The sequence below is a fragment of the Crocuta crocuta genome, unplaced genomic scaffold (assembly GCF_008692635.1).
Source record: "Crocuta crocuta isolate KB4526 unplaced genomic scaffold, BGI_CrCroc_1.0 scaffold9, whole genome shotgun sequence".
NCBI lineage: Eukaryota > Metazoa > Chordata > Mammalia > Carnivora > Hyaenidae > Crocuta > Crocuta crocuta.
In genome coordinates this window covers 2,530,139-2,554,443 of record NW_027551567.1, presented here as the reverse complement: position 1 = coordinate 2,554,443, position 24,305 = coordinate 2,530,139, and the positions used below count along the sequence as shown (strand labels likewise).

General features: G+C 35.5%; 1 protein-coding gene across 3 annotated transcripts in view; it reads right to left on the bottom strand.

The window, feature by feature from the left end:
- RNGTT (RNA guanylyltransferase and 5'-phosphatase) overlaps nucleotides 1-24,305 on the bottom strand; it is a 317,119-nt gene that overhangs the window by 32,482 nt on the left and 260,332 nt on the right. The gene's annotated exons all lie outside the window — the stretch shown is intronic.

Sequence of the window (24,305 nt, the reverse complement as noted above, 5' to 3'; positions counted from 1 at the left end):
TCTCATGCCCAATTCTGAGCTCCTTGCAACATACCACACTGCTTCCTTTCTACTTCTTCACAGATAACTAAATAACATGCAACTTAAGGGCAATTCTGCCCAGTATCTTCCTCACCTTGCTAGATTATTGAGACAGTTTAGGAAAGAGGATGATGACAGAGCAGTGAGAACTCTGGTGGAGGCAGGACTAGGTTAAAGTCCTGACTCAGGTACTTCTGATACATGTGTGCAGTGTGCTGCAGGCTACATATCCTTCGGCTCCACGCTATTTAATTTGTAAGCCATGTAACCCCGAGCACAATGCTCACAGTCTGCCAGATGGCTGCTGTTGGGACTGAATGAGTTAACCTCTGTAAACCATTTGGTAGACATCAGGGGACACAACTCCGTTAGTCTGCTTTCTTGTTATTTCCTGGGGTTATTCTGCACTCAATTTATGTAGGAAAACATGAAAATGTATTACATAAACAGAAGAATTTTTCTTCCATTCCAGTTCCTTTGACTTCCATTTTAAACAAGAAAATAAAACTAAATAAATTGAAGAAACTAAACCCCACTGTGGTTCACTCTTACCTACTCAATATATGCTTTACAATAAAACTATTAAGGGTAGTAAATAAAGGCAAATAATGAACTATTTGGTTTATTTGTATTCTATTTGTTGTCAACCTGAATTGGAAAACTGTTGGCTATACCAAGAGGTTATTTATGAATTAAAATCAAAGTAAAACCTGGCTTTGAGACAGAATACCTTGGACTCATAATAGCCCCTTAAGTTGGAACCCTGTGTCACAGACATGATGAACTCCTGAGCTTAGTATCCCCGTGTGCCCTGTTTTCTCAGGAGAGGTGTATCAGGTTTTCGGCAGCCCATACCCTCTATGACAGACATACCTGTGGTTTTAGTTATTTGCTCAGTTTCTCATGTCATAATTTCTCATATGAAAAAAATGTAAAAAGAAAGTAGATCTGAAGACCCTAATGATCTGGATGCCAAGGTAATAAAAGAATAAGGTCACTATTTGCAAAGCCTTAATAAATGCCTTGGAAGAGGAGTGATGTGGTAGAAAAAAAGGAAATACCATTTTTTTTTTAAAACAACTTTTATAAATCTGGTATTGTGGTAGGTACTTTGTCCACACTATTCTAAATAATTCATACAATAATTCTAAGAAGTAGATACTGTTATTCCCATTTTATGGATGAAAAACCAAGGTATACCCATCAAAGTACATAAACTGGGTAAGAATCTCACCAGGTTTGTCTAGTTCTAAAGTCCATCCTAAGGTTTAGGGATTAATGTGATTTTCAATTGAATGGCAAATCATCCTTGTGCATTTTAATAGATTCATGAAAAAATTTCCATAAAGATTCCTAAAAACTAATTATGAAAGTTAATCCCATATCCCATAAAGGACATAAACATGTCTCACACCCCAGCCTGCCACATTTCTCACAATTAAATCTACACAAAAAAGCACAAGAGCCAAAACAAACTAAAAACTGAAGGGTTCTATTATTTTGGATAAGATACACTTTTTCTCGAAAATGCTAAATTTCCCTATTGGTTACATAGCATGAGCAATTTTCTCCCAAGAAATCTCTTATATTTATAGCAAGCTAATTACTCTCTAGAAGTGATTGTCACATGCATGTGGATGGCTTTAGGATTCAATTTTGTCAAAAGCTGGAAAATTAATTCATGCCTCATCCCATGCAAGCCTTATGTTTTAAGAGATTAAAAGCCACCACAAAGACCTATTACTAGGGAATTTCTGAAGACTACCCTTGACTAAAAAATCCATTAATCTAGTTTCCTTTAGATGATATAAGCGACCAGTTTGTTTGCTGTGAAAAATTCAATCTTCCGCCTAATTATGAAGGGAATGTCTGTTTATTAGAAAGTATAGTGTTATGTTTTAAAGTTTAGCCAAAAAAAAAATTCTTCCATTTTAATCATGAATGTATTTTATTACATTAAAACAAAAGATTCCAGGAAATCAAATGCTCACTAATTTTCTTTTCTTTAAAAAGTATATCAGACATATAGGCATTATTAGTTGCAAAAATTGAGATGTTCACTCTTTCTACCAGTTAAGAAAAGGCACTTTTCCCATATTTACAGCTGTTTTTAATACACTTTTCTCAAAAGCTACAATAAGCTATTTACTACACAATAATTGTTTTCTCTCAAAAGACAAATGTAAGCAACATTTTGAAAACTTCAATTTGTTGCAATATATAACGGCTGAGTTTCTTAATTTGCATCAGCAAAAGTGAATTATGCTACTTTTGCTGCTGTCAAACAACAAACACTTAAAACAATTACCAATTCTGACTCTTACTTGAGTTTTTTTCAGTTGGATATGGGAATACTTTTCAAAATGATGTCAAAGATGCCACTTGACTACCACAAATATGGAATTAACATACAGTGTATCTCTGAAGAATGTGAAGAACATTTTTTATTTTGGGGGAGGCAACATCTATTTCTTAATCTACAATGAGCCTCGCTAAAGCATGTGACACTATTATACTAGAGGTGTCCAGCAGTTACAATGATTTTGTACAAGCAACCCTAAAAAGTTTCATAGGTTTCCAAGACATATAGAGCATGTACTGTTCATATACTTCAGTCTGTGAGGTACATACTTTCTCATGCCAAGCATGGAAAAGTGGCAAGGTAAGATATACAAAGGTAAAAATCTTAAAAGGTAAATAAGAATACAGGAAAATGCAAATACAACTCAGAGACAGTGCGGGTTTGGTTCCAGACTGCCACAGTAAAGTGAGTCAAATGAATGTTTTTATATTAAAGTCATGTTTACACAATACTGTAGTCTATAATGTGTGAAACAGCATTGTGTAATAAAATGTACATGCCTTAATTTAAAAGCACTTTATTGCTAAAAAATGCTAACCATCATCTGAGCTTTCAGTGAGCTGTAATCTTTTTGCTGATGGAAGGTCTCTGCCTCCATGTTGATGGCAGATGACTAGTTAGGGTGGTGGTTGCTGAGAGCTGGGGTGTGACAATTTCTTAAAATGACAATGAAGTGTGCTGCATTGACTGATCTCCTTTCACCAATTCCCCTGCAGTATATGATGCTGTTTGACAGCATTTTGCCCACAAGAGAACTTCTTTGAAAATTGGAGTCAATCTTCTCAAATCTTGCTGCTGCTTTATCAGCAAGGTTTATGTAATATTCTAAATCTTTTGATGTCATTTGAACCGTCTTCACAGCATCTTCACCAGGAAGAGATTCCATCTCAAGCAACCATTTTCTTTGGTCCTCAGTGAGAAGCAGCTCCTCATCCGTTCAAGTTTGATCATGAGATTGCAGCAATTCAGTCGCAACTTCAGGCTCCACTTCTAACTCTACTTCTCCTAGTTCCACCATACCAGCAGATACTGCCTCTGCTAAATTCTTAAAATATTCCAAGTCATCAGTGAGGGTGGGAATAAACTTCTCCCAAACTCCTGTTAATGTTGATATTTTGACCTCTTCCTATGAATCACGAATGTCCTTAATGGCATCTAGAATAGTGAATCCTTTCCAGAAGGTTTTCAATTTATTTTGCTCAGATCTATCAGAGGAGTCACTACCTGTGGCAGCTAGAGCCTTACAAAATGTATTTCTTAAATAATAAGACTTGAAAGTTGAAATTACTCTTTGATTCACAGGCTACAAAACTGACGTTGCTAGCCAGCATGAAAACAACATTATACATCTGCATCAGCACTCTTGGGTGACCAGATGCACTGTCAACAAGCAATAATATTTGTAGGGTTTTAAAAATTATTTTATTATTTGTTTTTTTCATTATGATAAGTAATCACTTATTTTACCCATCCTTCCACCTACATCCCCTCTGGTAACCATCAATTTGTTCTCTATAGTTGAGAGTCAGTTTCCCGGTTTGTCTCTCTCTTTCCCTTTGCTCATTTGTTTTGTTTCTTAAATTCCACATGAGTGAGGTCATACGGTATTTGCCTTTCCCTGACTTATTTCTCTTAGCATCATACTCTGTAGCTCTATCCCCACTGTTGCAAGTGGCAAGATTTCACTCCTTTTTATGGTTGAATAATATTCCATTGTGTATATGTGTGTGTGTGTACACATCTTCTTTATCCATTCATCTATCAATGGACACTTGGGCTGCTTCCATAGTTTGGCTATTGTAAATAATGCTGCAATAAACATAGGGGTGCATGTATTCCTCTGAATTTGTGTTTTTGAATTTTGAGGGTAAATACCAGTCGTGAGATTACTGGATCATGGGGTAGTTCTATTTTTAACTTTCTGAGGAATCTCCATGCTGTTTTCCACAGTGGCCACCCCAGTATGCATTCCCACCAACAGTGCACCAGAGTTCCTTTTTCTCCACACCCTCACTAACATCTGCCGTTTCTTACGATTTTGATTTTAGCCATTTTGACAGGTATGAGGTGATCTCTCATTGTAGTTTTGATCTGTGTTTTCCTGCTGATGAGTGATGTTGAGCATCTTCTCATGTGTCTGTTGGCCATTTGGATGTCTTCTTTGGAGAAATATCTGTTCATGAATGAGCAGTAATATTTGGAAAGGAATCTTTTCTTCTAAGCAGGTCTCAACAGTGGGCTTAAAATATTCAGTAAACCCTGCTGTAAACATATGTGCTGTCATCCAGGATTTGCTCCATTTACAAAGCACAGGAAGAGTAGTTTTAGCATAATTCTTAATTGCCCTAGGTTTTTCAGAATGGTAAATGAGCACTGGCTTCAACTTAAGGAGACTAGCTGCATTACCCCCAAATAAGAGATTAAGCTTCAGAGCCAGGAAATGACTTCTCTCTAACTAATAAAGTCCTAGAGGGCATCTTCCAGTAGAAGGTTGTTTCATCTACATTAAAAAATCTGTTTAGTAACTAACCTTCATTAGTTATCTTAGCAAGAGTTTCCAGAGAATTTGCAGCACTTGCTCCTTTGCCTTACACTTTGATGTTATGGAAATGGCTTCTTTCCTTAAATCTCATGAACCAAGCTCTGCTAGTTTCAAGATTTACTTCTGCAGCTTTCTCACCTCTCTCAGCCCTCAGAGAATTGAGGAGAGGTAGGGCCTTGCTCTGGATTAGATTTTGGCTTAAGAGAATGTTGTGGCTGCTATGATTTTTATACAGACCACTAAAACTTTCTTCATATCAGCAATAAGACTGCTTTACTTTCTTACCATTTGTGTGTTCAATGGAGTAGTACTTTTAATTCCCTTAAAGAATTTTTTCTCTGCAATCACAATTTGGCTCTTCGGCACAAGAGGCCTATCTTTTGGCCTATACTGGCTGCTGATACACCTTTCTCACTAAGCTTCATCATTTCTAGCTTTTGATTTAAAATGAGAGTGTGACTCTTCTTTCATTTGAACACGTGGAGGTCACTGTTGGATTATTACCAGCCCTAATTCAGTACTGTGTCTCAGGAATAGTGAGGTCCAAGGAGAGAGAACAGGCCAGTTGGTGGAGCAGTCAGAACATACACATTTATGGATTAAGTTAGCTGTTATAAAGGTATGGTTTGTGATGCCCCAAAACAACTACAATAGTAACATCAAAGATCACTGATCACAGATCACCACAACTAATATAACAGTAATGGAAAAGTTTGAAACATTATGAGAATTACTAAATATGACATAGAGGCACCAAGTGAGTAAATCCTGTTTGGAAAAATAGTGTTAACTATGGCATTATGGCTGAACCATTTCTGAATACATATTATTCATGTATGCAAGAGAACTTGACATCCTATGTTTAAGTTGTAAGCTCCCAAAATAAAAATCAGAAAGATCCTTATTAATTATAAAATAGATAAAATCATTCTTTAAGAGATTCCTCTTAATAATATATTGCTTTTGGGGAGCCCGGGTGGCTCAGTCAGTTAAGCAGCCGACTTCAGCTCAGGTCATGATCTCATGGTCTGTGGGTTCGAGTCCCGCGTCAAGCTTGGTGCTGTCAGCTCAGAGCCTGGAGCCTGCTTCAGATTCTGTGTCTCCCTCTCTCTCTCTCTGCCCCTCCCCTGCTTGTGCTGTCTCTTTCTCTCTCAAAATAAATAAACATTAAAAAAAATTTTTTTTACATAATGTATTGCTTTTATGAGAGTACCTGAAATCTGACATTAGCATATTCCTAGTTGGGTAGAAAAGCTCCCAGCTTCTGTGAAAACTCCTGTGTGTTTTCTTTAAGATGCCCACGTGAAGCTGAAATACACTGTTACCATAATTATAAACCATAAGCACTCAGGCACAGAGATGAGCTCTATGCTATAGATAAGCAAAGTATCTAAATCTGCATGTGACTTAAAAGAGGAGTGTGGATTATAAACCACAATGTGCCACTAGCGCTGCGACAAAAGGGAAAGCCGTGAGGCACTAACTGACAAGGGAACTGAAAGCAGAACTGGCTCAGTCACTTTGCTGGAGAAACTTGAAGATACACATGTGCAAGTTAAGTTGGAGAAGTATTTTAAGCTTCAAAGCTCTTTTACATCAGTCAGTATGGTTGTGAGTAGCAGTGACAGAGACATCAGCTACTGCCACCGTGAAGAAAGGGAGACTTGGAGTAAAGGCAGCAGGCTCACTGAAGAAGAAAACCACTGCAAACAAAAGATTCCAAGCGTAAGGGCTGATGCTTTTTGTCTTCTTGGCTGTATTTAAATAAGTAAGGAGAATACAATTCAAATATTTAGGACCACAAGAGCAATGTGTGTGACTCAAAGAAATAAAGGTTAAGTGTGTAGGCCCTTTAAATAGACAAAACACTACCACCAGCGTAGTACTGCCTTAAGGAAAACACAGAAGGATTAGCATCCCCCCCTCATTAAAAAAAGAAAAGAACACAATGTCCATGAATGAAAGTACTATACTTTTGCAGGAGCATGTAGAGATCCATTAGGCTCACTGATCAAAGCTTACTGATAGATATAATTAGTTGCAAATTAAGGTTACTGATTTAACAAGTTCAGTTACCTGATTTTCCCTATAAATTTTGGTGCCTAAGTTACTGGCAGGAAAAAAAAAATAGAAGCAATAAGAAAGGAACTGTCAGAATCTGACTCTGAGAAATGACAGCTGACAGCAAATCACCAACCACAAAGCACAGTAATCTTGGACTGCTTTCTGAGGCAGTAACTGGCTTAAGAGTCATTAACAATTCCTGAGGCCATCACTTTATTAAAGCACAAGCTAATAGCCTAAGATGACATTCAAAATAAAAGTTAAATAAATTACAGAACACTTTAAGGTAAGGAGAAGTTATTAACTTAAACGCTTGCTTTAAAAAGCTATATGGGAAATATTTCACGAAATAATGATGATGTTGGATAACTGAAGTCTTTACTGCCTTGGACTTTTATAAAGCTTGTTCATTGCAATTCCCTTGAAATACTTGATGAACACTCCAAATGAAAAATCTAAGCCAGCAATATTTACAAAAAACCAGCATTGTAAGAAAAAAGAAAGTGAGTGGGCTTAGGGAGTCAGAGAAATCTGGTTTCTAATCCCAATTACATCATTTACTGGTTGCACAATCATGGGCACGTTATTTAACACTTAACCTCTGTGTCTCAATTTTCTCATCTATAAATACAAATATCTACTTTATTAAGACTGTTACATTAGAAGGAATAATGTGCCCTGAACACCTAATATATGCTCAGTAAAAATTATTTCTTTTGCAATTTATAAAAATACCTTATTTCTAGTAACATCTAGTACAATTAAAATCGTATGTTAAAATTCCATTAATGCCAAAGCTAAGTTTTTTAAATTCTCATTGATCTGAACACAAACCTTTAACTTTGAAAGTAATGTCAAGACATTATTATTTCCAAAAAGAAGAATAGACATCAAACCAGAAATATGTGATTTCTACTACTGGGTAGTATATATCACTACAGTATGAGTTTCTGCTTCCAGATTACCATACAGAAATCCTGAAAAAAATGTTTAATGAAAATACTACACTATAGGAAGAAGTTTAGAATTATGTATTATTCAATATTAACTAATATTTACTTTTAATTCAGTAATAGACTCTTGATGCTGTTTTAAAAGTCACAATTTTAGGGGTGCCTGGGTGGCTCAGTAGGTTGGGCAACTGACTTTGGCTCAGGTCATGATCTCACAGCTCATGACAGCTCAGAGCCTGGAGCCTGCTTCAGATTCTGTGTCTGTCTCTCTCTGTCCTTCCCCAACTCATGCATGCTCTCTCTCTCTCTGTCTCAAAAATAAGTAAACACTAAAAAAAATTTTTAAGTCACAATTTTGAAGATAATTCTCTGAACAAGTTGTGAATGCAATAAAAAGGGTATCTATCACCTTCCATGGAGCAAGGGTATACTGACTGGTTTCTTTTTCATAATAAAAATCTGCACTGAATAAACCTGAACCAATCAATTCGTTGTCTTTTTCCAAAATACAATTTTCCTCTGAAAAATATATCCAAGAGTCTTAGACTTAGTCTTAATTTCTCAAGACACACACACACACACACACACACACACACACACACATACACACACACGAGATGAAAATAACTGAAATAACAACTATGGAAAAGCAGGCTCTTTCATGACTTAAATGGCAGATTCGACGATATAACTAGCCATATTAAGAAAGTTCTCGGGGTGCCTGGGTGGCTCAGTCAGTTGAGCATCCGACTTCGGCTCAGGTCAGGATCTCACAGTTCATGAGTTCGAGCCCCATGTGAGGCTCTGTGCTAACAGCTCAGAGCCTGGAGCCTGCTTTGAATTCTGTGTCTGCTTCTCCTCGACTCACACTGTCTCTCTCTCTCTTTCTCTCTCAAAAATAAATAAACATAAAAACATTTTTTTAAAAAAGTTCTCTAGGGGCGCCTGAGTGGCTCAGTTGGTTGAGCGTCCAATTTCGGCTCAGGTCATGATGTTGCAGTCCGTGAGTTTGGGCTCCGTGTCGGGCTCTGTGCTGACAGCTCAGAGCCTGGAGCCTGCTTCAGATTCTGTGTCTCCTTCTCTCTCTGACCCTGCTCTGCTCATACTCTCCCTCTCTCAAAAATAAATATTTAAAAACATTAAAAAAATAAAAAGAAAGGTTCTCTAATGCATTCACTTCTTGTCACAAATAAGAGTTCAACTTGAGCAGCAACACAATGTCAGAAACAACTAAAAAAAAAACATTAATTTGAGGTACTTTTATATTAGATTCATTTCTTTGTTTCTCTTAGAAAGTGAACACCTCAAATAACATGAAGAAGACATAAAAATATTTTATTACTTGATAGTTATGACCTTAGGAATTCAGGACCCTTTTGTTTTTGTCCATGTCAGTGACATTTATTATTAGTTTCTTTAGCTGGGGCCTAAAGAAACCATCTGGAATACTGATATGAATTGTTAGGAAAATGTCATTTCTTTATGCTGAGCTTGGTTCTCGCCTAAAATTTTGATGTTTCTCTACAAAGGTTATTAGGGTCCCCCCGCCTTGTTCCAACTTAGAAATCCTTAAAGTGGTCTGTATGGTCTTGCTGTGTTAGTATGTTCGGGTTTTTAAAATATTCTCTAATACCAATTTACCTCTTCAACCATATTTCCTATTACTTCCTTACATAAGTTTTTGCTCTTGTATCCAAGGCAAGTTTTTATAGTTCCACGACTTTGCATTTTCTATTTTCCTGAACCACCTGTCATCCTTCTATCTCTAGAGGGGGTAAACAGAATAGGATGAAGACTCTCTCTCTCTCATACACACACACATCCTACTATTCACCTTATTGGGAAGACAACACAATTTGCACTTCCTTTGTAAATCCCAACTCAACTGCCTCAGTCTAGAGTTCTTCCTCAACTTTTGACATTTATAGCTAATTCCAAGCATCTGACACACCATATCCTATCCTGAACTGTTCATTATCTTTTTACAAAGCGATTTCTTCCATCTCACCGCCAGACTATAAATAACTTGTAGGCATATAAAATATCTTATTAATCTTTATATCCCTAGTCTCCACCAAAGTACCTTGTATATACATACTTAATTGACGTTCCTTTTTTGACTAGCAGGTAAGTTTTGAGAACAGTATGTATAGTCAAGGGAAGAGGGGACTGCAAATATCAGAGAGGAGTGGAAGCTAGGAAGAATAAAGGTACAATTGGATGGGAAAGGCTGATGGGAGGAACTTACATTTGCTACAGTGGACAGTAAGTAGCCTTGTTGGTGGCAACTTAAAAATGAAAATTAAGCAAACAAATGCAGGGTAAATTTATGAAAGGCTCTGAAGGCCATAATAGGAGATTGACTTTATGCTAGAGAGTGTCAAAATGCCTAAAATAGAGACTATCAAGGAGTGTAAGGTTTTGAGGAGGAAAGTGTGATAGACCAACCTCAAGTCACTCAGGAGAGGTGGATGTTAACTGCCATGGCTAACAGAACAAACTGAAGCCTCAAGGACGATTATGTCATGTTAAGGACATTTGAGACTCCACCAAGAAGGAGTGGAATTCTAAAGAACAGACTTGTCTTAACTTTTTTTCTCCCAACTGTTATTTTTTCATGACTTTATTGATTTAATAAATTATTCAGCCAGTAAAAAGTGTCTGAAAATCAACATAAGACTTATGATTTTACTTACTATGGATAAGAATAACTCCTACAAGAGCTTGGGGTCTATATCTTTTAACAGGATATAAGAGCATGGAATAGTTCACCGCTAGTAGAAACTTACCCTCACCAATATAATTTCTATCTTTTCTTCATGTGACTCCACTCCACTCCAGAAATCTGCTTCATGACATCTAATGACCTACATCATGTACATATTCCCTTATTTCATTCATCCTTTTGCTAAACCAAAGCCTCCCTGAGAGTATCTCCTTGCTTATTTTCAGTCACTGCATTTTACATCATCCAATTACCCTTGTGCTATGCAACCAACCTACTCATCCTGAAACTTAAAAAACATCTGTTCCTTCTCCTTGCAATTCTGCTATAATTCTTTTTGCAGCTAAAATCAGCCCTGAGTCATCAAAATGCCTCCAAGATACACTGATCTTGAAAAACATTAAAATGTTTTAATTCCAGCTATGCTCACAAAGCAAATTCAACTTTGAGCCAGAAAATGAAAAACTATTTATCACTATATCTAGCAAAATTGCCACACCTGGTTGAAAAAAAAAAAAATCTTGCAAATGAGATATTAACTTTCTCTTTTTAAGCTAATCAGAGCACTCAAAATCTCAGGTGATTTGTTTATATACCCGATTTCCTACCAGCTGGTATCTTTCTTAAAAAAATAAATTAGATTTCCAGAGACTGCTTCAAATTAATAACCAGAGAAGACTTTCACCCAAATCTCTTGAACATTAAGAAGTAATAAAGGTAAAATAAGAAGCATTTAATATAAAAGAAAAATAATACGTAGGGTTGGCCCTTCTAAAAATAATACCTGAGGAGGAATATATGACAAAATAAATGTCAAACTAGATGCTTTAAACAGAAAGAAAAATACTTCATAAAGATATCAGAATATAATTAGAAACCTTTTAATATCTCACAGATTCACAAATGTTCCCAATAATGAGAACTCTCAGCTCTTGCTGTTAACAACCAATGAACATAAACACTCAATACTAACTAAATAAGTGGCAGAGGTAAGATTATACTTTAAGTTCTTTATACTGCCTTATCTTTTTCTATAAACAAAACACAATGATGCTCTATCTTGTTCCTTGGAGACCATGAAGATCCTGAAGAGTCATGGAGTCCAGTCAGTGTATTAACTAGTATTATATCAATCATAGGGATAATTTGGCCTATTGCACAAGCAAAACTCAGAAGAACTTCAATAATATTGTATATGATAACAATGCAACATAAGTAGTAACTATACAGTATACACTAAATACTAGACACTAAAATAATACTCTCTGGAGGGCAATATGATGTAACTGTATTCCTTGTTGGCAATGTAACCTTGGGTTTGGGTTTGTTACTCAGCCCTCTAGGTCTTCCTAATTTGTAAAACTAGAAATGCCAAAGGTACTTACACTTTATATATTGTTTGAGAATTAATTAGAACAGTGCCTGGCACTAGTGCTCAACAAACGTTATCTATTTTGCTTGATAACAGTACTAAAACTGTTTGTGCTTTTGGTTTTAAAGAAATTATCTTGTTTTTCCTTTTTCATGATAGAAAGTTTTCAAATACTGACAAAGAAGAAAAAAGATGAGATGCCTGAAGAGGTATCGCATGGTTATAGTATTTGATGATAAAATGAGAAAAATTATTAAACATTAAGTATATATTAAACTTTAATCTTATTTTATTTGTTTCTTAAAGTCTAAGCCCCTTTGACACAAAAAAAACAACAAAAAAAGTTTACATTAAATGAATTTTCCACTATATAACTTCTTTTATTAAACTAAGACTTAGAAAGCCAAATCTGATACTAACATATTGCAACAGATTGAGAACAATTCTGGATAGTAAATAACCCCAAAATGTAATTTTAGGGGTCTATACAAATAGATTCTGAATAGGTATTTTTAAAAGAAGGTATATATAATGTATGTTCACTGACAATATTTTAACTGTTTTAAGATTTAAATCTTAATTAGGGTCCCCCTACCTTGTTCCAGCTTAGAAATCCTTAAAGTGGTCTGTACGGTCTTGCTGTGTTAGTATGTTCGGGTTTTTAAAATATTCTCTAATACCAATTTACCTCTTCAACCATATTTCCTATTACTTCCTTACATAAGTTTTTGCTCTTGTATCCAAGGCAAGTCTTTATAGTTCCACGACTTTGCATTTTATATTTTCCTGAACTTCTTAATTAGAAGACTTTAATATCAGAAGTACTTTAATATCAGAAACAACACATTATTTAGCAGATGAATGATCACCTGTGAAACTATTTTCTGAATATCAGAAATGCTCTGATCTGGTAACACTATAGACAGAATTTAAATATTAATACTTAAAATGTTTTAGTAAAACTATAAATATTCCAATGGTACCACACTCAATGCTGACCTGTATTTGTAATGTCAAACTTAAATTTGTAATAGTTTCTCCAAACCTTATCCTTCATTGCATTTAGTATAATTTGTGAATTTTAAAACTATAAACTTGTCATTTTTACTTACGGGCAAATAACTCTACAGATAATAAAACTAGGGGATATGGAGAAAATGAATATTTATCTATTTATAAAAAGCTACTTATACATACATAGACTTCTGGACTACACTTCTGTATTCTTGTTTTAGAAAATTAAAGATCCCTCCTATCCATGCCCCACAGTATGTGTTTATGACACGACGTCACTTTATGCAGCAATCGTCTCAAACTTCTGAAGGTGCTCAAAGTAGCAACTTTACTACTGCCAATTAAAATTTTGGCAATATCTACTGATTTGTATTATCTAGTCTCATAGTTTCTGGGTTTGTTACTGTTTTTGAAGAGCCAAAAAAGACAAGACTGATCTGGAGCTTTCCCAACTGCCTGATTCACGGTCACAGACATGTGAAAATGGGTCTTTTCTGTATTCTCTGCAATTAAGGAGGGGAGGTTGTTTTTGAAACTTTATTAGACAAGATATAGGAATATTCATAATTGACTCCTAGAGAAATTATTTTTCTCCTTTGATGGAAACAAAGTAAAATATATCATTTCTAGACTTCTCATAGAAATCTAGATCAGAAACTGAAATTATTTGTCTGAGATAGGACATCAGCCATTGTCACTTTAGGTATAACCTTTTGTACTGACATGGTTATCAGTGCCTTAGAAATCTGAGAACTACTTCATTTTGGAAGTAACATTGGTAGGAAAAACAAGTGGATGAGAAGTAGCAAGCTATTTCCTTTCCCCAAAATAGGAAGGCCACTGAATTATGAACACCTAAACATGGAGAATATGATACCATTCACTTCTTTGAGAACATTTCAAAATTACAAGAAAGAACTGCTTATTCTTTTTCTCTCCAAACCAATTTAAGAAGAACTAAGGTTGAAAAAAGCCTAGTTTTTAACAAAAACTAGAAGATACTAAAATAATTTTTAACATTTGTCTACAAAGTGTCTGGCTCAAGAGAGACTAAAACTCACTGGAATTTCCAGCTAAGAAAAATGCTAACTTTCTTAATTGGAAAATAATTTGAGAACTATATTTAAAATGTTCTCAGCATAATGTATTCATAAAATCTACATTTCAAATAAAGCTACTGGTGTTAATAATTTACAACCACAATCTTAAATTAGAAAATAAAATTAATTTATATTGCCTCAAAGATATCCCAACTCAAGATGTACTACATATTAGAAAAATAAAGTTCTAAGGCACTAAATATGTATGTAGTTAGAGCAGAGTTTTAAATAGTTTATGACTTTCATGGTAAATACTTAATGGTTAAAAAAAACATCAAAGAACAAAAACCAAACCAAACCAAACTAATCTCTTAGATACAGAGAACAGAGTGGTAGCTGTCAGAGGTGGGGTGGAGGTGGGTGAAATAGGTAAAGGAGGTCAAAGGTGCAAACTTCCAGTTATAAAATAAATAAGTAATCAGGATTTAATGCATAGCATGGTGACTATAGTTAATAATATTGCATTGCAGGGGCGCCTGGGTGGCTCAGTCAGTTAAGCGTCTGACTTCGGCTTAGGTCATGATCTCGTGGTTCGTGGGTTCGAGCCCCGCGTCGGGGTCTGTGCTGACTGCCAGCTCGGAGCCTGGAGCCTGTTTCAGATTCTGTGTCTCCTTCTCTCTCTGACACTCTCCTACTCACGCTGTCTCTGTCTGTCTGTCTCTCTCAGAAATAAATAAAACATAAAAAAAATTTAAAAAATAACACTGCATTGCATAGCTGAAAGTTGCTAAGAGAACAGATCTCAAAAGTTCTAATAATAAGGAAAAACGGTTTGTACTACTACGTACAGTAACGGGGGTTAATTAGGCTTTGGTGATGATCATTTCTCAATGTACACAAATACTGAATCACTACGTCGTGACACCTGAAACTAATAAAATTTTTACATCAGTTAGACCTCAATAAACAATAACACTTGGTTTTCTAAGCGTCCTCAACAATAATGGTAACAAATATTTATTTTATGTGCTTTTATGTCTCAGGCACTCTCCCAAATGCTGAGGATCTAGAAGTGCACAAGACCAGTATCTACAGGGCTTATAGTCTTGTAGGCAAGTTTTTGAAGGACAGGAAGATAAGAACACTAAAACTGAAACGTGTGACTATAGACAGGCCTTAAGTGTTAACTAAATTTTGGCAATAATGCTGCCAAAACCACTGCGGTAAATATGGCAGGATAACCACTACATGGAATACCGTCTGGAAGCCTAGTCTGCAATTACTGTATGACTTGTTAGTAAACAATGCATGATTTTAACACCAGAAAGATACAATGTGGGCTCACCTGACAGTCTGCAGTAACCCTGAAGCACTCTGTCAGCAAGTGTGCAGAATAAAAAGCTGTCAGAAACTGAAGAACTACTGCATAGAAGTAGGAAGACTTCTAGCTTCCATGAGGGTCTTTTTTTTTTTTTTTTAAAGCTTCTCTCACACTTTGGATCTATTTTCAACAAAGGGATAACCATGTCTTCCCTTATTACTACATATGAGACACCGAAAATTTGCCTCTTCTTACAGTACTAGAGAAAATTTAGCCATTATTCAATGAATATGCTGCACAAACGCAGATCTGATTCCATTGCTTTCTCTCAATTTCTCACCTATCTCCATTTCTTTCCAATTTCTTCTCCTAGGGGAGATGTTACCTTTATTTCTTTCTCTATCCTCAAAATACATGAAATCACTTGGAAGACAGAGTAGGCGTGGAAGGCTCCCTTCTGTTCTTGAGAATGAGAATTTTTTTAAAAACAGAAAATAGCTTTACTTGGCTGCATAAAACATCTTAATTCATTTCTCATTTATCTTTTCCTCTACTTTTCCTCCTCCTTCCTCCCAGCAACTATGACATCTTATTTTCTTCTTCCTCCAAAGCCACTCAGAGGACTGTCATCAACTCAGGGGCAGGTAAGCCTCTTCATTATCACCTGCACTGCAGAAGTGTGGCAGTCTCCTGCTAGAAGCATAAGGTAGCAAGAGCTGGACAAGTCCTACCCTGAAGCAGCATTTGCCAAACTGAGTTGTGACCCCATATTCCAAGAGATAAGTTAAGATAGTGGGTTAAGACCAGCATTTAAAAACTAAATCAGGGGTTCCTGAGAGGCTCAGTCAGTTGGGCGTCCAACTCTTGATTTTGGCTCATGTCATCTCAAGGTTCATGGGATCGAGCCTCACAGAGCACAGAGCCTGCTTGGTAGTCTCTCCCTTCCTCTCTCTCTCTCTCGGTGCCCCACCCTCGCACATACAAGTGCATGTGAGCATGTATGTGCACAGACATGCTCTCTAAGTAAATAAGCATTTTAAAATATCAATAGAAAAATAAACAGAATGGGAAGTAACTACTACATCATATTTACTTTGAAATTTCAGTTTACATTGTGTGTATATAAATACATGTATGTGTAGAATGGAATCTCAGTAGAAATACGTTTCTTACCTTCCTACAGGTCATGGTTAAAATTCTGGAAGCCACTATACTAGAATACTCAGTTTTAAGGACTGAATCTTTATCTAAGGTAATACTTCCGATATTTTAGAAATTTAAAATATGTATGCTAAATATTTTCTTTTAGTAAAAAGTGCTGATCTAATATATATATTATTTCCTAAATTCAAATGTTTTCTAAAAGATCATCAGTCAGTAAACAAGTCAAATTAGTTTTCTTAGTGTTTTTCAGTCTTTTCAGAATTGAGAGTCCCGACTTGACCTTTATAAATTTAACCGAAGAAATTAAAAATTAAGAAATTAAATTAAGAATTAAGAAATTAAAACCGCCAAGTCACTAGCAATCTCAAAAATATTTTTGAGTAACAAATGATAATCTTAACTCAATATACCTTAGAGAAAAAAATATTCTACTTTTTTTTAATAGAAAAAAGTCTGAGGGATGGTATGAATTTCCAAATATGCTTTAAAAAATGAAGAGATCACCATTTATTTGCATCTATTGCATATGCATATGAATGCAAACACCCAATACTGTATTTCCTTGGCTATAAAGAGATTTTTAAAAATTCAAGCTCCGAAAGCTTGGAGTAGGAGACTGTGACTAATGACATCCCGTTCCTCGGCAAGGATGGAACCAGCCAGGATCTAAGACAGGGAATAACCTAGCTAAACTGACTATAAAATAACTGCCTCAGAATAATGGCTATATTCCTTACTTTTCACATATGGTTGCTGCGTGGAATTCATAGTTAAAATATAGAGGACATTTTTGAGTCATTCTGCAGTGTCAAAGTGGAAACTGTCTGACTGAGCCTCACAACCTCTCCTACTTCTTGGGCTGTCAGAGCTGGAAGAGGCAGCTAAAACCAACCCCTGCAGGGAGGGACAGCCTGTGGCCTTGAGTCTTTCCAGAACAATCTCTGAGTTGACTAAAAATGATCCTGACAGGACTAGAAACCTATAGGAATAACATTAAGATTTTTACTAGCCCGTGAGACATTCTAGAAAACAAACAATAATAAGGATAAAATGTAAACTATTACTTAAACTTGAACATGTCTATAAAAATAAGCTATGAACAACAGAATTTATATACACACAATTAAGACAAAAGTATTACATAAAGATATATGAAAATACCATCCCCCCCCATAAGGGATTTCTGAAAATTTTCTGACAGCCTGAAAGCATACAAATAGAAACTAAGCAAAACTTTGCTTTAATCAAAACTTCCCTTTTTAATTCCAAAGACTGCATATAAAGGCATAACGAACTGTATCTCTTAAGAAAACTTAAGTCATGTATAGCCTACTACACTTAGAATGTTAGTCTCAATAACGTTAAAAGAAGTTAGCCTTGCATGAGGGGTGAAATCTGTTTCATTTATAGCACAAAACAACAGCGGTGAATATGTGAGGCAATTCCTGACTCTAAATGACAATTCATAAAATGACCAGTGTTTTATTTAGTTTATTATATTTTAGGATAAAACAAAAAATAATCATGGATGTTCAAAATCAAGTTCTTCATATGACAAGCTTCCCATAAAAATTTAAATTTATATATTTTTTTTTATTTTATTTCTGAGAGCGAGAGAGAGACAGCATGAGCAGGGGAGGGTCAGAGAGAGGGGGAGACAAAATCTGAAGCAGGCTCCAGGCTCTGAGCTAGCTGTCAGCACAGAGCCTGACATGGGGCTCGAACCCACAAACGGTGAGATCATGACCTGAGCCGGAGTCAGACCCTTAACCGACTGAGCCACCCAGGGGCCCCTAAATTTATATGTTTTTAATACCTTTTCGGTTAATTGAAAAATTTAGAAAAACATATTTTATTTACTTTTTACAGTTCTTAGTTTGGGGTTCTTACATGCTCTTCAATAGGGCCCATGAACCCTTTGAATTTATAAGTAGAGGTGCATGCATGTACATTTTTCTAGAGAGAGGGTCAGTCCACAGCTTTCAAAGGATTCTGAAAGGGATTAATAATCTGAAAAGAGTCACTGCCTTGGGTGAAACTTATCTACAAAAGGACTGAGGTTGTTGGAGAAAAGAACGCTCCCGATAACTTATGGAAGATGTTAAGAAATAAAGGTTTAAGTTGGAATAACTTCCCCTAAAAACAGTGAAACCTGAAACTAGCATAAAGATATATTAGCCTAAAACCTTAACGAAGTCACATGTTTGTATACACGTGTGTCTTTATCTTGGCTACAAAACTAGAACTAAAAGATAGGTAATAATGGAAGAGTGTGTATGTGTGTGAGAATGACTTATGTTACACATTAATAGCACAGACATCTCTTGTCATGCTAAGGCAATTTGTGAACTCATTTAACATTTGTCCAAATATCTATTATCCTTTCTATATTTTTATTTTTCTTTCATCTTTATAAAATGGAGCTGCTTTTTAGAAACACAACTGTAAAATGTCTCTAACAAAAAGAGCCTCTAACACCAAGCCACTCAAAACTTAGTCCTGTGATGTTAGTGAATAAGAATTATTTTTCCTACATATTTAAGTGAAGAGTTTCTTAACTTATTTACCAAAAAATTTCAACTAACCTGCTCTTAAGAAAAGCAAACCAGTTTCCATTTGTCAAAGGTTATATGTGATATCTACGCCATACAACACAGTATCATTACACCTAGTTTAATGGGAGAAAAATGAACCTAACAAGTATTGGTATTTCATGTCCAAAGAAGTCAGGTGCAAGGCAAGGGAAGAAATGAATCTTAAATTTCTAGTCGAATCTCAGTCATTTAAACTATGACTTTTTTTATTGTTTTCCAGCTAACTTATAAATATTCTAATTAGGCAAGGATCTATACAGCATTTTCAAAAGAACCATAAATATTATGAAGGAACGTGAATCATTAATAAAGAGAAGAAATCCTTTCATGGTTTATGAGAGAAACCTTTCTCACATCAACATCAAAAGGAAAAGGTGCCCTAAAATAATGGACCCTTAATAATAATGTATTGAGATGATTATCCAGGCATAAAAAGTTGACAAAGGATTGACCTCTGTCACTGAGCTTGTTAGGAAAGGCCTGGATAAAGAAAATGTTATGTTAATAAACCAGGTGAGTGATGGAGGAATTAACCTCACACATATATTAGACTATGTTTTTGAAACTTATAACACACAAATTCTATCCTCCCCTAAATATATAATATAAGCCTCTCACTTTTTAGTTATTTCAGTTCTAATAAGGAGAAACAGGATTTTCCAAACCAACGGACAGAAAAAAATTAGGCTTTCAAAAATGTTCCTGCAGAAAGTTATTAGGATTCCTGGCAATATTACTGAATTCGGTGAACAGGATAGTGAGAGAGGTTTATGAAGAAACTCTTGCCAACCTGTGTACCAGGGACATGAAAAATATAAGAAAAATATGTACCTGAATGCTTGTCATTATTTAAGAAAGAAGAAAAGTTCAAGAGGGTCCACAAGTTAAGATCCTGACGATGAACTTTTGAGAGCATTAAAAAAAAATTTTTTTATACTTTTTATTTTTGAAACAGAGAGAGACAGAGCATGAGTGGGGGAGGGTCAGAGAGAGGCAGACACAGAATCTGAAACAGGCTCCAGGCTCTGAGCTGTCAGCACAGAACCCAATGCGGGGCTTGAACCCACAAACTGCGAGATCATGACCTGAGCTGAAGTCAGATGCTTAACTGACTGAGTCACCTAGGCGCCCCAAGAGCATTTTTATTTAAATTAAATGAGTGAAGGTATTTAAAGAAGTGCTGATATTATGGTAACTAAAATAAGATTTTTCATTAAGAAAGGTCAATAATGTTACTAAACCTCCCCAACATTAAATATCTTTTATGTCCTATTCAGGCTCAGTCTTTTCTGAAAAACCCTTGTTTTTCAAAGCATAACAATATATGTCATTTATGCAGGTAGAAAAGAATTTGAATTCATACCCATCCAAATGGAGCAAGAGACAACTCATGGAGCCAAGAAACAAATGTGAGGAAAAATCAGAAAACTAAACAAAAGACATAAAACAAAAATTTTATAGTCCTATAAGAAAATATTAACAAAAAGTTGTAATAACAAGAAAGGAGGATCTCAAACTGTCCTTTATATTACTACTTTGAAAGTTCACAATATTATTCCACTTCTCTCAAAGATCAGAAACAAGGCATGTAGGTCTGTTCTCACCATTTCTATTCAACTCTTTGCTGTATATAGGCTTTAGTCAATGTAGTAAGGCAAGAAAAAGCAATAAAAGGCAACCAGATCAGAAAGAAAGAAGGAAAACTGTCTTTTAGAGTAGATGACATAATCACTTATGTAGAAAATCCTATGAATATGCAAAAAAGGGACTAGAATTAAAATTTGAGTATAGTAAAACTGTAGGATTTAAAGTAAACATAAAAATTTAATCATATTTTATATACTAGCAATGAACAATCAAAAATTCAAATAAAAAATACTTTTTTTAAAAATATTTTTTTATTTATTTCTAGGAGAGAAAGAGACAGTGTGAGTAGGGGAGGGTCAGAGAGAGAGGGAGACACAGACTCTGAAACAGTCTCCAGGCTCTGAGCTGGCAGTCAGCACAGAGCCCGACGCGGGGCTCGAACCCACGAATCGCGAGATCATGACCTAAGTGAAAGTCGGACGCTTAACCGACTAAGCCACCCAGGTGCCCCTCAAATAAAAAATACTTTTATATCTAGGAAAAATGTCTCAAAGGTCAATGTCAAAGCAATTACTGCCTCTATTTTCTTCTAGGAGTTTTATGGTTTCAGGTCTCACATTTAGGTCTTTAGCCCATTTTGAGTTTTTTTGTGTGTTGCATGGAAGAAAGTGGTCCAGTTTCATTATTCCGCATGTAGCTGTCCAGTTTTCTCAACACATCTGTTGAAGTGGCTTGTCTTTTCCCTATTGTATATGCTGGCCTCCTCTGTATTAGATTAATTGATCATATAAGCATGGGTTTATTTCCAGGCTCTCTATTCTGTTCCAACGATCTGTGTCTACTTTTGTACCAGGAGTATCCTGTTTTGATTACATCTCTGTAGTATACCTTAAAATCTGGGATTGTGATACATCCAGCTTTCTTCTTAAACTTCTCTAGATTGCTTTGGCTTTTTGGGGTCTTTTGTGATTCCATACAAATTTTATTATTATTTTTTCTAGTTCTATAAAAAATGCTGTTGGTATTTTGATAGGGACTACACCAAAATAACAAGCTTTTGGACAGTGAGGAAACCATCAACAAAACAAAAAGAGAACCTTTCACTGTTGGCGAAAACGCAAACTGTTGCAGCCACTATGGAAAACAGTGTGGAAGTTCCTCAAAAATTTTAAAGTAGAATTACCATATGATTCACTAATTTCACTACTGGGTATTTACCCAAAGAAAATGAAAAGATATTTAAATTCCTATGTTTATCTCAGCATTATGTACAATAGCCAAGGTATGAAAGCAACCAAGTGCCCACCAACAGATGAATCGATAAAGAAAATGTAGCGTGCGCACACACACACAAACACACACACACACAGGAATATTGCTTAGCCATAAAATGAATGAAATCTTTCCCCTGCCATCTGTAACAACATTGATAGACCAAAAAGATATTTTGCTAAGTGAAGTAGTAAGAGAAAGACAAATATCAAATGATTATATTAGTATGTGGAATTTAAGAAACAAATGAATAAACAAAGAAAAAAAGAAACAAACAAAAACCCAGACTCTATTATATACAGAGAACAAACCGATGGTTGTCAGAGGGGAGGTGAGGGAAGGGGGATAGAAGGAGTAAAATACATAAAAGGAATTAAGAGTACACTTATCTTGATAAGCACTGAGTAATGTACACCACAGGTGAATAATGATATTGTACACCTGAAACTAATATACCATTGTATATTAATTATATTTCAACTAAAAACACCTGCTTTTTCCTGCATTTATTGTAAATAAAAATTATGCAAAAAATTCTTTTTTTAAAATGTTTTATTTATTTCTGAGAGAGAGAGAGAGAGAGAGAGAAACAACATGAGCAGGGGAGGGTCAGAGAGAGAGGGAGACACAGAATCTGAGGCAGGCTCCAGGCTCTGAGCTAGCCGCCAGCACAGAGCCTGATGCAGGGCTTGAACCCACCAACCGTGTGATCATGACCTGAGCTGAAGTTGGACGTTTAACCAACTGAGCCACCCAGGTGCCCCAATTATGCAAAACTTTCTTTATAAAAATGTTAAAAATATTTTTAAACATCACAAATATAAAATATTTATGGATAAATATATGAAAAATGAACAAGGCCAATAAAATGAAAGAAAATATTGCTGAGAAATGTTAAAGATCTAAATAAATGGAGAAATATGTGGTCTTCACGAATTACAAGATTCAATATTGTTAAGATATCATTTCTTCTCAAACTGATTAGATTTAACATGATACAAATTAAAATTCTAGTGGGCATTTTTAGAGAATTTGACATTTAAAGTTTGTATGGATATTAAAGGAACATAATTAGCCAAACAACTTTGAAAAAGAACAAGGTTGGAGGATTTACCCTACCTGTATCCATGACTTATTATAAAGATACAATACTCAAGATAGTGTGGTATTGGTGGCATGGCAGATACAAAGATCAATGGAACAGAATAAAGAATCCAGAAATAAATTCACACATACATAGTCAACTGATTTTCAACAAAGATGCAAAGGCAATTCAATGGTGGAAAAAACAGTTTTTAAAAAAANGCGGAGACCCTCAACATTCCTCTATGCCTTGAACTTTGAATCCTATATAAAAATTAACTCAAATAGATATTAAATCTAAATGTAAAACCTAAAACTATAATGATTCCAGAATACAAACGAGAAAATTCTTTGTGACTTTGGTTAGGCAAACATTTCGTAGATCAGTACCAAAAGCATGAGCCATGGGGAAAAACTTATAAATTGAACTTTAACATTAAGAACTCTGCTCACTGAAGAGTCCGTTTAAGAGAATGAAAAGACAAGCTACAGCTGGGGGGAAAGCTGCAAATCATATTATCTGATAAAGGACTTATATCCAGAAGATACAAGAATGCTCACAACTCAGCAGTAAAAAAAGAGGAAAAACAACCCAATTTTTAAAATGGCAAGATTTGAACATGCACTTCACTAGATATGTACAGAAGACAAAGAAGCACATGAGAAAATGCTCAACATTAGCAGTCATGATAGAAATTCAAAATAAAACTGTAGTGAAATACCACTCCATACCCATATGAATGACTAAACGACCATGCCAAATGTTGCAAGGAAAATACCTGGGTTGTTTCTTAAAGGTTAAACATACAACTGCCATTTAATCCAGCCATTCCCACTTAGGTATTTACCCAAGAGAAACGAAAGTATGTATCTACACAGAGACTTGTATACAAATGCTCAGAGTAGCCAAAAAGCAGAAACAACCCAATGTCCACCCACAGGTGAAAGGATAAAGAAACTGCTATTATTGTATAATGGAATACTACTTTAGCAATAAAAAGAATGAGCTATTTGTAAGTGCAACAACATGGATGAATCTCAAAAGTTATGCTGCATCAAAGAGGCTGAGAGAGGGAAAGGAGGAGAGAGGGACAGGAGAAATACTGTATAACCTCATTTACATAAAATTCTAGAAAATGCAAATTAATCTGTGATGACAGAAATCAGATCAGTGGTCGCCTGGGGACTGGA